This window comes from Eufriesea mexicana, unplaced genomic scaffold (assembly GCF_001483705.2).
Source record: "Eufriesea mexicana isolate 0111107269 unplaced genomic scaffold, ASM148370v2 scaffold956, whole genome shotgun sequence".
Classification (NCBI taxonomy): domain Eukaryota; kingdom Metazoa; phylum Arthropoda; class Insecta; order Hymenoptera; family Apidae; genus Eufriesea; species Eufriesea mexicana.
Genome location: NW_016909085.1, coordinates 1,823 through 17,422, shown reverse-complemented (window position 1 = coordinate 17,422; position 15,600 = coordinate 1,823).

Sequence of the window (15,600 nt, the reverse complement as noted above, 5' to 3'; positions counted from 1 at the left end):
GAAATGCCATTCAATCTCCGAGCGGAAATGTCCCGATAAATTTTCGAATTCTTCTCGCAGGACAGTTCGACGTTTAATTCGAGAGCGAAAGAAATTGATAAATAACAGACAAAATATCGAAAGGTTTTCATCGCTGGAGGGCAGAATACAGTCGCCGTTCCTTCGCATTGTTCCCGAATATCGATAGAAAAACGACGACTGGACAGCCGGCTTCTTTCGTGCGTCGCTTCATTATGCATGCGATTCTCATTATTCGTGGAATAAACGTTAATCGTTCGCATCGTTAGAGCATTCGTCGGTTTTTTTTCGCATCGTGGCGCTCGCGCGTCTAAATTCATCAGCATTTCCCTCTCTGCCTCTTTCTCTCTTTCTCTCTTGACTCGGCGGGATAAGAAAGCGACAGCCTTGTTTGCTTGTTACCTTTCGCCGGTGACGTTCACGTCGCGACGCCTGGAAACAATAACTCTCCGGGCCGGAAATGGAGGATCGCGTGGGAGCGAAGGGACGAAGGGCACGAAGCACCGCTCACCGGTCGCTTCCACTTTGTTGCAGTTTTTCAAAGCGGCCACGTCACCAGGTGCGACAACGGGGGTTGAAACTGACATCTCGAGCATTATTGCCTATCTTCCCGTCGACTTCGCACTTCTGCTTTTTCCATGATATACCGCCAACGGCTTCAACGGAAAGACCCGGGCGAAATTTCGAGGATAAGTTCCTTCGAAACGTCGGCACGAAACTTTGCAGGATAATCCCGGGACCACCCAAGGAAACCTTTGAACTTGGAACCCGCGAGATCCGACTCTTAAGCTTGCCATCCAGCGGAATTCTGGAGCGTTGCTTCCTGTTTTCTCGGCCTTTTATCTCGCGAAGAAAAACCGCTACAGGGGAAACCGTCCAGATGGTGACGGATCCTCGCGTCTGGCTAGCGAGTTTATCGCTAGCCAGAGCTGATAAACGGATCTGTTTATAGAGAACCTGCAGGCGCTGGAGGAGCGACGCGACGCTCTATCTGGCCGAGACGCTCCGGGAAATACATCGGGATACGTGTAGCATGGATTGAATAGCGTCGACCAGGATAATGGAAGGCTTTGCCGGACCATGTATCTACACCGCAACCTTCGTATCGAGCATTCGAATCTCTCACGGTTCTGTTTCTTTACCGTCCGGCCGGAAGATAAGAAAGGCCGAGGCGGAAGGGGCTAAGAGTCAACTATCCACAGCCTCCTTTCTCGGCTTTTCTCGGATCTTCGTTACGAATCGTTTTACGATCGCGATCCAAGATTTAATCTCGAAGCCTGTGAGTTTGCCGCACGTGAACGAGGCTCGCGTGCTATTTGTACTTTGCTCTCGCGTTATTATTCGATACCGCTCGATACCGTTCGATACCCTCGATACCCGATGATAATACCCACGGTTCCCCGCGATCATATTTCTCGGATTACGTATAAAATCACGGACGACTTCATTTGCTCTATCGTCGGAGCGGAGAAGCAGAGATTCTCCGTGAAATCTGGCCTCGTGCAGCATATTTTCGCGATGAAACGAACGCGTCGGTCAACCGGGGCATCTCGGCTCGCAACGAGGAAGCGTCTCTCTCTTTTTCCGCCGCGGAACGGCTCAGGGCCTCACGGAATCGGTAGTTACTCGAAGGTGCACACAGCGCTGCATAAAAGATGCACGGCATCCGGTCGACTCGCATGCGAAGTCGAATAACGGCGGATTTCCAGAGGCTCCAAAGTGAATGGTCGAGAAGCCTTCAAAGCGGCCATAATTCTTTGAGATGAAAATGCGGACGACGAATGTAATACGACGGTTGCGTTCGTACAGAGCCGTCTGTAGAATCCCTCTCTCTGTGCCAGAGGGTACGGCAGAGGAGAGGAGAGAGAAAGAGAGAGGAAAAGAGCCACATCTTGGAGAAAATTCTTTTTACCTCTGACGTTGCTCGCCCTCTGGACCGTGGAGAACGTAACCTTATTACGCGTCCGGACCGTCTTTTGCAATTGAAACAACTCGCTTGTGTTTCACAATGCACCCACGATGCTCGAGTAGCGTCTGAAGACATTTGTTTCCCTCAACGAGAGGTTGACACAATGGGTAACGTGCTCGACTGCGACCGAGGCAAGTCGGTGGATCGAGCCCTCTTCGGGGTCGAATCCCTTTTTCTTATGAATTGTAAATTTATCTCCATGCAGGATCGCGCGACGACGGAATTAAGCGGGAGAAATAAATGGAGAACGTAGGGAAATTTTTGATACGGCACAGTCTTCTTTTGGATTAACATTCCGAACGTTTATGACCGTGTTACCCAGTCTTCGTGACGTAAATCTATTTTTATGCAACGTACAACGTTGTAACAAAGATCCTTGCTATTCGCGGATCGACCCCATTCGTTGCTCGTGAGTTGCGTGTTCGAAGACGACTGACTCGTGAAAGAAGACTCGTGCGAAGGAACGGAATTGGAGCGCGGGATCCTTGGAACGAAGATGCGTGAAACCGAAGATGAGACGTTGGATACGTATAGATCTGTGACCCATATAACATGGAGAGGGTTGCATTCGACAGACAAAGGGTGCGTGCGATAGGAGCCGTTTCGAAATCATTGAAATAAAAGGAAGGGGGAAAAATGGAAGACGGAATTGAATGAAACAGAGTAACCAAGTTAACAGTTACTATACCTCGAGTAGTACTATCGTTTGGTGGAACGACACCATGGCAGGACATAAGAATGGTACTGCGGCGGAGTGTATACCGACCTCTAACCCCGCGCGGCATTGCCGCCCTTAAAACGCAGAAGTACTAGCGTAGTATAGTGGAAGTTTGTAGTCCCATAACAGTAACATAACTCAAGTACACGCTACTATGATACAGTTATAGCGTTGAACCGTTTCATGCTCGATTAACGTTCCCCTGTTACGCCCGTGAACTTGCTAGGTAACAGGCAACGAACCGCGAGAGTTTCTCCATACCGACTCGCCTGATGGTTACTACGGAGATGAAAACGCGGCTTCCGTTGTGTTACGCCATTTTCCGGCAATCGTTCGACGATAGTCTTGGCTCTTCTGGGTTTTCGTGGCACGGCCGACCCGTAAAAACCCGACGACACGGCTTTGCACTTTGCCTGTTCCAAACGACGCACGGGTCGTGGCAAGCTCGCGAAAGTAGCTGCTACTTGGTAAAATGTGGCGGCGATAAATTCATATCGGGACAGGATCTTCGAAACACGTTAGCTTAAACGAGCTTCGTTTCTCCGATCGGTCGTTCGATCGAGGAGACCAGCGAAGGGATTTCAGGGGACGGATGATAATCGAAAAGTAGTTTAAATCGTCGAGAATCGTGGGAAATTTATTTCTGTCCGGATACCGACGGAACAGGCGCTACTGCAATTGACTTGTACTACTTGCGTGCCGCGCCAGTAGTACGAGTCGATAATTCGTACCGCGCTGCACTTCAATTCTTTGCGAATTAGAAGTATCGGTAGTGATGCATGAAATATGTAACGAACCGCGGAAAATTCCTGAAATAAAAAGCCTCGACGATAACGTGGGAAAGGTGAAATTATTTTCTACCACGATACTCGCGAAATTCGATACGACGCGATCTTCGTCCACAAAGGGTTAATTTTGCACGCGAACCACTGGCCACCGGAAAATCCGAAATTTGTTTAACATCCCTATGCAGGCAGAAACGAGATCACGCAAAAATGAAATGGCAGTTTTTCTAGCCGTTTTTGCGCGAAGATACGTTAATCCGTGCTTTACAATTACCATACACCGCTTTACGCGAACACCTGCGTACCGTGTGCACCGACATAATTAGTTAATTGGCTTGTTTGCATATTTCGATACCCGGAGAACGGATACGCGGCGGAGAGGCGACCGATAAAACGCGCGCGTGAAAATATCCAAGCTCCACTGAATACTCAGTCTTCCCTTGGGCGTAAAGTTAATCCATTAACCGAACAAGCCTCTATAACGAGGTCTTCTGACCTATCAAAATCGCGCGTTTTCCATGTAAATGAGCACAGCGCCTATCCAGGAGAGCTTTAAGCGTGCAATTAGAACGACAAAAGGTGTACGCATCCCAATGCATATTTAATCTTTTCCTCCTCGATTACAATCTCTCCTCGCGCTATATTCCCGCGGCTTGGACGGGCGCGAAATTTGACAAACGCCCCGAAGCGAATAGTCACGGAACGACGTCGTTCAATTCTCGAGCACCAGGTTGGAGATCATCGCGGGGACTGTAAAAGTGGTTCCATAGTCGAAGAAATATATCTGCTACGAATGCCAAGTCGCTTTACGAGATTCACCGCGAGCCAAATGAAGTTTACCTTCGTTGGTGTGGCACGCTGAAAACAAGCCTCGAGTGCTTACCGTAATCCCCATCCTTCTGTTGTCGCAACTTTCCGCTGTTCCGTCGACGTTGTCCTTATTAACAAGCGGATTAATCTCTGCGATCGTTCTCAACCGGAAACTACGCAATTTGCCATGCTTTTTATTCTTTTTCTCCCTTCCTCCTCCTCTTCTTTTTTTTTTTTTTTTTTTTTTTGAAACGACGCCTATTTACGAAGAACTCTCGCCCGGAGTTTAACAGGCTGCATAAATTCAACGTCACGTCAGTCGTTCCAGCACCAAACAGTTTCCAATTATTTACCAGGCCCACTGTAACTATCGACGCCTCGTAAACTTCAGGCAGCCGCCATTGCACGGAGTCAAAGAATCGATATCCACCGACGAAGAAATTCTGGCCTCTCGAAGGTGCAATCGAGGGGAGCAACCTCGTTCACACTTTCCAATACCGTGCCGAGCCGAAGGGTGCGAGCTCGCATTATTCATCCTCGGAATCAATTCGAAGGTATCGATAGGGTGACGTCTCTCGAGCCAGTCCGAAAACGCGCTGCGTGCCGACATCTGGTCGAGGGTGAAGCAACCCTCGACGGCGAAGGTTTCGTGGCTCAGCCACGAGGTGGCGCAAGCGTGGCCGTTCTACATCCCCTCTATGCTCTGCCTCGTCCCGTCAAAAGCAACCCCCGTTTCGTTTCCGTCGGCAACGAACGGCGACGCTGGTGGATGTCGTCGACCTCGAACCCGACGCGAGATTCGTCGCGTTTCGAGGCCGTCAGCAATTACAGGGCTGGATTAAAGCGGGGCGGCACCCGTAAATTCAGAGGAGCTGTAACTCGTCGCCTGGCGGCGCCCATAAAAAGAAATCGGCCGTACGGGGTTGAGTTACGAGGGCATCGACGCCCGAACGCTATACGGGCCGGCCATAAATATTTATCCGACGCCGGTCAGAAACGACGGGGCCGGGGGACCGATAAAAATGATTACGTCGTGGTAAAAACCACCCCCTGCCAGACCCCTGATCTCGTAAAGGGGTACGCTCGTAAATCGCACGTTGATTTGTTTTGCGTAGAAACGCCGTGGACTGGCCGCATCCCGGTTCCTGGATTATCCCGCGGTGATCCGCGACGATCATGGATTACCGTGGGATTCGTTGGCGGTCATTCGACACGACGTCGGGGACGGTGTTCGATAAGGAGAGTATAAAGTTTAATTTTACGAGCTCCACGGCTCCGAATCCCAGTCTTCGCGTCACCACTGCAACGATACAGTCGTTCCTATCGTATCGAGCGTCGCGATGGCCGCGATACTAGTTTAAATTTCGGAGCTTTTGCGCGCGAGAAAAGCTCCAATATCGCAGAACATTCGCCATGTCCAGCGTCGAACGAAGACTACCGCGTGGTCTGAGATATCCTCGATTTGCTAAAATCAGGAAAAATGGTCGGAAAATATTTAGTTCGCGATGCACATAGTATTTTCGTTCTTTCGTTTACCATCGCCCGGAATATCGCTCTGTTACGATGCACAAGTAGGGAATTTCGCCGGATAGCTGGCCAAAATACGAAGACATCTTTTGATTTGTACAAAAATTGGTGTATTTGAAATTGAGAGGTTGTAGCACCTTTGAAGGCTCTTGTAACAAACAGGAATTGATGTCATTGAATATATATATATATAACATCGATGATGTTTCCTGCAATAAAAATGAAAGCTTAATTTACAAATATTTTAATCCATATTAATTTACATAACAATGTATGCGTAGCTCTTAGCTTGGTATCGTTTGCCAAAGATTTCTCTTTGGAAAACCATACCAATTACCAGGTCTCACCACGTGGAGGTGGCTACGCATCGAGCCCCTACAAGCGCCCTAGTGGCGCAGCCTGCTGGCGCTATTTGTATCAAAGGCACCCTAATCTAACTTGGAGCGAATGAAGTTAAAATGACTCTACTGACACTTCATAAAATTTCGTGTCTTACAAAGGGACTTCGATTCGGTGTACAAAAATTTACTAATCTACTGTCGCAACACTAACAGACTCTAATATTTCTAAGTTCCCACAATATTCGGGTATCAAATATGAAAAACGCGAGCAAAGAAAAACTAAGTTAAAATCGCGGCGCGTCCGAACGAACTCGCGATTATTCGAAAGACCGACTAGCCGACGAGATGTACTCCCGTGTACAAGACAACTTCATGCCTCGGCACCCTCCCGATCGGGCCTATCTAAAGTCCAGTCACTGTCGTTCTCGCCATGACTTACACGTGGACCAAGGATAGTCCCCGAACCAATGAAACCCCAGAGTCGACACGAGGGTCCGGCGGGGCATTGCAAGCCAGACAGACACTTCGCATCCCAGCCACACGGGGTAGAACTTAATCATCCCTGTGGTCTAACCGTAGACACTATGTCCGTCCAACTGCGTACCCGAACCCCAGTCGCGTACGCGACCGGGGCAGCTGGACCCCCGCATCAAGTCCAGAAGAAACAGAAACCCGGGGGCCACCTTGGAACCCGAAGCATGACGAGATTGACAGTGGCTGGAAATGAGTGTCGGAGACGAGTCGTGAGGATGACTTATGAGACGTAAAGTTGTCGAGTGCAAGGCAGTACATCGCGTAGGCTAGTCGGTGCTTAAGAACAATCGCGATTATCGCGAGAACAATTATGTTCCATTTGATAAACGAGAGGGGTAAGAGAAGAAAGATAGCGAATTTATATATTTCGCTCCAAGTTAGATAGTTTACCTTTGTACAGATAGCGCGCACAAGACACTTAGTCTAGTAATCTATCTTATAATTACTTAGATATACTTAGGTCTAAAGGCGTGTATCTCGCGTCGTCCAAGGATGTCTTGAAAATCTGAAAAAGAAAAATATATAAACCTGAAAGGAAACGGATTAGTAACAGGATAACAAATAAAAGCGAAACAAATATAAACGACAAAGATGAACCAAATGAAAGAAACTACCCAACAATTAGATACGCACAACCCAACGATGAGAAAAAACAAACCAACGACGAGACGAAAACAAACCAGTGATGAGACATTTGAATATTATACGAAATATTCGAATTCTCAAATAAAACTAAATAGAAACGAAAAAATAATATCTGAAAATTGAAAAAATAATTAATACCTGTAAAAAGAAAAAAAAAAAATTAAAACCTGAAAGAAAAATATAATTAATAGCTGAAAATTTAAAAAATGATTAGTAAATGGTTTAATGGGGTGGGATGTGGCTGGGGTGGCTAGTCCCAACCACATTTCGGATCCCACCCCTTCCGCGCACTTAGAAATTTAGACGTGTTACTTCCGAAGTCGAACTGACATATGACTCTATCACAGGAGCGTCGCCCCTTATATAGGCGCCGATCGGCCGAAGATCGACGAAAATTTCCGAAATTTCCCGATTCCATTAATTATTATTTTTCCGGTATAATAGCCAATAATTTGTTAATTTTTTCATTGTTATTATAAATTTGCGTTGTAAACAATTTGTTATTAACAATAAGTGGCATAATTTATAAACTTTTTGTAAATTATATATACATTTTAACACGAATACGTTGTAAGTACAAGTAACAATCATTAATTAATTAGATTTTATCACTTTTATTGAAAATTTACATTATGGATAATTTATTATTAACGATATTAATTTGTTATTAACAATCAGTATAATTACTTATAACGTTTTTGCAAATTATAAGTATATTTCAGCACAAGCACACGTTATATGTTCAAATATTAGCAAATAATTTATTAATTTTTTCACTTTTATTATAAACTTCCTTCGTGAACAATTAGTTATTACTAATCTTAATTTGTTAGTAATAATCTGTGTAACAATTTATAAACTGTTTGCAAATTACATGCAATTTATATGTAATTTTTTGTGAAACATTTTGATTTTTCGTGAACGTATTTTATAATCAACCAAACTAGAAATAAAATGTTACGTGAACATGCATAACAGTACTGTCTTTGTAATAAATACATGTAATTCGTAAACTACTTGTATAAAAGATAGTAATTAATAAAAAATCTATATTACCTTCGGTATCAGTTCACCCTCTGTATCCTAATTAATTAATTAAAAATGAATTAATTTATCCAGACTTACCAAAGGCATAAAAGATATAAGTATGTATAATGTATGTAATGTAATGTAATGTAATGTAGTGTAACAACTTTAGTAATTCTAATATTGAAATGAACGAAACTCTTGGTACAAAGATTATGCTGTATCATTTATTCAACTATACTGTACAAAACAAAATTTAATTTGTAATATTCATTGGGTAATTCTTGCAGAGTTTAATTTCCTTAAAACGAATCTGCAAACGAAATTACTCTATCACTCTCACATTTAAAAGAATATTAGTGTCTCCAAAAACGCGTGATTCATATGTGAGATATTTCTCCTGCCCATTGTCCATATGCAGTTGTATTTATTGCTTTTGCAGAACTTTTATTCTGCTTCCATTATCGCATCTAGGTCTGTGTTATTCCATTTTGCTTCTGCTACTGCAACATACTCAAACAATCTCTGTAATACTTTAGTTCATGATCCCATAAGATAAATCATCACAAAATCAGTAAAATTTAAGACTGTCATCGCGTACCTATTCCTGTTCCATGTCTCTGACTCTATTGGCCCACATATATAAGAATATATAATTTCAAGTTACCCTTTTGTCCGTGTTCTTGTCTCTCCAAATGGTGTCCTCAATTGCTTTGCATAAAAAAAGTATCCAGCATTCTCCAATTCTTACCTTTAGTACTCTTTTCGTTAATTTCAATCTCAATGCTTTCTTGGGTAACTCTTTCATGTTCCCCATAGATGGATGACCTAATTTTCTATACCACTACCCGCTTCTTGTTCCTCTCTTCTAGTAATGCTACAGTCTGTATTTTTCCTTTCGATTCGTCCACACCATAAAGTACAATAATACACAGCTCCTCTACAAATATTTTTCCTTTCATCATATAAATTATTACATTATGTTTCAAGAACATTAACTTACCATCCTTTTGAGTTACCAGAAGTATTGACATAAAATTCTGTATCAAGTATGAAACATATAGACTATTCTCAAATATACAGCAATCTTGCTCAACTTTACCTTTTTCTCTAGTTTCCATAAAAATGTTTCTCTTTGCTGATTCAATTTCTGTTCCTATTTCTTCTTATTCTAGGTTGTTCACCATATGGCTGATATTAGTTATTACTAATCTTAATTTGTTAGTAATAATCTGTGTAACAATTTATAAACTGTTTGCAAATTACATGCAATTTATATGTAATTTTTTGTGAAACATTTTGATTTTTCGTGAACGTATTTTATAATCAACCAAACTAGAAATAAAATGTTACGTGAACATGCATAACAGTACTGTCTTTGTAATAAATACATGTAATTCGTAAACTACTTGTATAAAAGATAGTAATTAATAAAAAATCTATATTACCTTCGGTATCAGTTCACCCTCTGTATCCTAATTAATTAATTAAAAATGAATTAATTTATCCAGACTTACCAAAGGCATAAAAGATATAAGTATGTATAATGTATGTAATGTAATGTAATGTAATGTAGTGTAACAACTTTAGTAATTCTAATATTGAAATGAACGAAACTCTTGGTACAAAGATTATGCTGTATCATTTATTCAACTATACTGTACAAAACAAAATTTAATTTGTAATATTCATTGGGTAATTCTTGCAGAGTTTAATTTCCTTAAAACGAATCTGCAAACGAAATTACTCTATCACTCTCACATTTAAAAGAATATTAGTGTCTCCAAAAACGCGTGATTCATATGTGAGATATTTCTCCTGCCCATTGTCCATATGCAGTTGTATTTATTGCTTTTGCAGAACTTTTATTCTGCTTCCATTATCGCATCTAGGTCTGTGTTATTCCATTTTGCTTCTGCTACTGCAACATACTCAAACAATCTCTGTAATACTTTAGTTCATGATCCCATAAGATAAATCATCACAAAATCAGTAAAATTTAAGACTGTCATCGCGTACCTATTCCTGTTCCATGTCTCTGACTCTATTGGCCCACATATATAAGAATATATAATTTCAAGTTACCCTTTTGTCCGTGTTCTTGTCTCTCCAAATGGTGTCCTCAATTGCTTTGCATAAAAAAAGTATCCAGCATTCTCCAATTCTTACCTTTAGTACTCTTTTCGTTAATTTCAATCTCAATGCTTTCTTGGGTAACTCTTTCATGTTCCCCATAGATGGATGACCTAATTTTCTATACCACTACCCGCTTCTTGTTCCTCTCTTCTAGTAATGCTACAGTCTGTATTTTTCCTTTCGATTCGTCCACACCATAAAGTACAATAATACACAGCTCCTCTACAAATATTTTTCCTTTCATCATATAAATTATTACATTATGTTTCAAGAACATTAACTTACCATCCTTTTGAGTTACCAGAAGTATTGACATAAAATTCTGTATCAAGTATGAAACATATAGACTATTCTCAAATATACAGCAATCTTGCTCAACTTTACCTTTTTCTCTAGTTTCCATGAAAATGTTTCTCTTTGCTGATTCAATTTCTGTTCCTATTTCTTCCTATTCTAGGTTGTTCACCATATGGCTGGTTGTTCTCGAGTCCAAAATCCATTGTTTTGTCCACTACTCTCTGTCAAGAAGCACACTTTCTTCTTTTCTACTTGATCTCCATTTCTTTTCATTATGCTTTTAAAATAACAATCCAAATGATTTTCTACAAATAAATAAACTTCTTACATGTCCCACATGGAAAGTACACTTCTGAATTCTTATCTTTCCTTACTAATCCTAGAAACATTTCTGACTTTTATCTTACCCTTTCAACACTGAAACCTTTAATTTCCTTGTAGCCATTATTGTTTCTTCAACACGTATGTGCAAGATGTCTACTGGAGCTGCACTTGAAACACCGCTTCTCTGGAGCTTTAAAGACTACAGATTCATTATGATAAGCCTTTCCCTTCACTTCCTTGGCAATCTGTTGAGATGTGAAATCATTTTTTCTCTTCTCTGCTTTCTGCATTAACTTCCAGATACTTGCAAATAGAAAATACCTGAACACTTCCGGCACTATTTCTCAAAAACGCACTCTCGAAACCGAAAAAAAGTATCCAAGCCCATTAAGGAAAAAATCACTCTATACGAATCAGTGGAAAAATCCGATTCAAAAAGCCTAATTCAAAAACTGGAAATCAAAAAAGTAAATTGCGCAGCACGATTTGAAAACCACTGAGCACTTTCGGCACTATTTCTAGAAAACGCACTCTCGAAACCGAAAAAAAGTATCGAATCCCGTTAAGGAAAAAATCACTCTACACGAATCAGTGAAAAAATCCGATTCGAAAAGCCTAATTCAAAAACTAGACGTCACAAAAGTAAATTGCGCAGCACAATCTGACATCCATAGAACACTCCCGGCACTATTTCTCGAAAAAGCACGCTCGAAACCGAAAAAAAATATCCAATCCTGTTAAGGAAAAAATCACTCTACACGAATCAGTGAAAAAATCCGATTCAAAAAGCCTAATTCAAAAACTAGACGTCAAAAAAGTAAATTGCGCAGCACGATCTGACATCCACTGAACACTTCCGGCACTATTTGTCGAAAACGCAAGCTTGAAATTCGAAAAAAATATTCAATCCCGTTAAGAAAAGAATCACTCTACGCGAATCAGTGGAAAAATCCGATTCAGAAAGCCTAATTCAAAAACTAGACGTCACAAAAGTAAATTGCGCAGCACAATCTGACATCCATAGAACACTCCCGGCACTATTTCTCGAAAAAGCACGCTCGAAACCGAAAAAAAATATCCAATCCTGTTAAGGAAAAAATCACTCTACGCGAATCAGTGAAAAAATCCGATTCAAAAAGCCTAATTCAAAAACTAGACGTCAAAAAAGTAAATTGCGCAGCACGATCTGACATCCATTGAACACTTCCGGCACTATTTGTCGAAAACGCAAGCTTGAAATTCGAAAAAAATATTAAATCCCGTTAAGGAAAAAATCACTCTATACGAATCAGTGGAAAAATCCGACTCAAATAGCCTAATTCAAAAACTAGACGTCAAAAAAGTAAATTGCGCAGCACGATCTGACATACACTGAACACTTCCGGCACTATTTCTAGAAAACGCAAGCTTTAAACTCGAAAAAAATATTCAATCCCGTTAAGAAAAGAATCACTCTACGCGAATCAGTGGAAAAATCCAATTCAGAAAGCCTAATTCAGAAACTAGTCAAAAAAAAAGTAAATTGCGCAGCACGATTTGACAGCCACTGAACACTTTCTGCACTAATTGTCGAAAACGCACGCTCGAAACGCGAAAGAAATATTCAATCCCGTTAAGGAAAAAATCACTCTACTCGAATCAGTGAAAAAATCCGCTTCAAAAAGCCTAATTCAAAAACTAGACGTCAAAAGAGTAAATTGCGCAGCACGATTTGAAAGCCACTGAGCACTTTCGGCACTATTTCTAGAAAACGCACTCTCGAAACCGAAAAAAAGTATCGAATCCCGTTAAGGAAAAAATCACTCTACACGAATCAGTGAAAAAATCCGATTCGAAAAGCCTAATTCAAAAACTAGACATCAAAAAAGTAAATTGCGCAGCACGATCTGACATCCACTGAACACTTCCGGCACTATTTCTAGAAAACGCAAGCTTTAAACTCGAAAAAAATATTCAATCCCGTTAAGAAAAGAATCACTCTACGCGAATCAGTGGAAAAATCCGATTCAGAAAGCCTAATTCAAAAACTAGAAACCAAAAAAGTAAATTGCGCAGCACGATTTGACAGCCACTGAACTCTTTCTGCACTAATTGTCGAAAACGCACGCTCGAAACGCGATAAAAATGTTCAATCCCGTTAAGGAAAGAATCACTCTACGCGAATCAGTGGAAAAATACGATTCAAAAAGCCTAATTCAAAAACTAGGCGTCAAAAAAGTAAATTCCGTAGCACGATCTGACAGCCACTGAACACTCCGGCACTATTTCTCGAAAACTCACGATTGAAACGCGAAAAAAATATCCAATCCCGTTAAGGAAGAATTCCCTCTACGCTGTTAAACCGTAAAAATCTAACCGAGAAGCCTAATTTCAGAAAGGTAGGCGAAAAAGTTATACTGTGTAGAACGATTTCACAGGCAGTTGCTTTCCCGTTACTTTGTTTCATATATGCACCTTCAATCGTAAAATAATTGCCCTACTGATTGGAGAACAATCTATTCTATGCAGGAGTAATGGAATATCTTAATTCACAATCAAAATTTAAAATGTAATAGGGATAATACATAACTATGTTGCAATTGAATGTCAAGATGGAAGAAAAATTGAAAAAACTATTAAAAAGCTGCCTATTCAGTAATGTTGATCAAATATTCGAATGGGCAGTTGAAATCTGGAATCTTCTACAGCAGATTGTAACGGACAATACGGTAATATTATAGGATTCCGCACTCACACCACTTTATTTTCCACATGTATCGTTATGCGATTTGCACTATACAACATCCCTTTTTTCACATGTAGTATATTACCACCAAAGAAATGTTCACAGTTAGTTATCTTGAACTTCGCAAAATAATTATAACGTCAATCAGCAATATCACTACTTCACGAAACGTTTTGAGATTTAATGTTTCACTTTGACGCGTGAGGATACTCCACCATTTGTTACCGGTATGCTTGCTTGCCGCCAACTGGAAGTTGGCTGCAGCCGGAAACGCTGAGTGTTTTTGTAGCGGGAAAATGTTACATCTTTAAAATAGCTGTACGATAAAGTATCCATGTAGTATATCAAACAACGTTTCTTATATTTATTAATATCAATGAAGCAAATACAAATACGTTTCTCTTACGAAAATGACAAATTAATAAATGCTTAGTTTCCACAGAAAAAACATTATAGATTAATAAAAATAATTATAAAATTAATAACAAAATATAATATATATTAATACATAATGTATATATTAGTTACAAAATTTTATAAATGAGCATTGTGATCACCTTTATTGACAATTCTTCTTGAGAATATTAGTTACTAATGTATAAGTGGTTAAAATTACTTTTTCAACGAAACCATTTAGTCAGACCTGTCCAAAGAAAGTACATATCACTCGGTTATAATATCTGCAAATATTCTTCCCATTATTAATAAGATGGATTTACGTTCAGTTTCATGTATACTTATGACAAACGTGAAATGTTATTATTAAAATTGAGATTGATTAAATAGTAGTTTTAATAAAAGAGTTTACCTAACCTATGCCATGTTGGGTGGGAGAAATAAAACAATAAAACAATATAAATAACTATCACACATTCTCATCTCTTCTTTTTATTCTCTTAACACACCCATAAATTATTTTACATTCTTTAACAAATTTGGCCCATTCAGTGGTTTAGTTAGACAATTAGCATTTGTTTCTTTATCTGGTACGTAACAAATTTGTAAGTTCTTAGTTTTTACTACATCTCCTATATAACAACATTTTTCTATGTAGGAGCTTAGATTTAATTTTCTACATGTATCGCATTCAATCTGTTACACATCACAATCTTTCTCACCTCCTTTTTCAGGAGGACTTCACATATCAATCTATATATCCGCACAACACATTTCATTGGTTTCTGTTCCTTTTCCAAATTCAAGACAATACACACCCTCAAATATCTTAATAATTGCTTCAATCTATTCATGTCCATCATTTTAAGATCATGGTTAAACTATAACAAATATCCTATTGCAAATGAGATGTCTGGCAAGACATAAGTATTTAAATACATGAATTTCCCTAATAATTCTCAATATTCATTGAATTATGGTGGATTTTTTCTTCCTCTCAGCAGTCCCATCACACTGCGGTGTCCTTGCTGGACTGAAATGATGTTTTATTCCCTTTTGATTTAAATAAACCTGAAGGTCTTGTTTGACAAACTCACCTCTATTGTCTAAGCATATAAATACTTTTCAGCATCTTCACAGAATAATTTTCTTCAAATGTTACCAATATTCTTATTTCCTCAGCTGTCTGACACTTCCCCTATAAAAGAAAGACCAATAATCATTCTCCAATAATCACCAATAGATAAGTGGTTCCTTTTTCCTCTTTTTGACATTGGCTTAACTGGTCCAATCAAATCCATGTGTCACAGCCCCATTATTCCTCCTGTTTTTATACTTTCCAAGTTTCT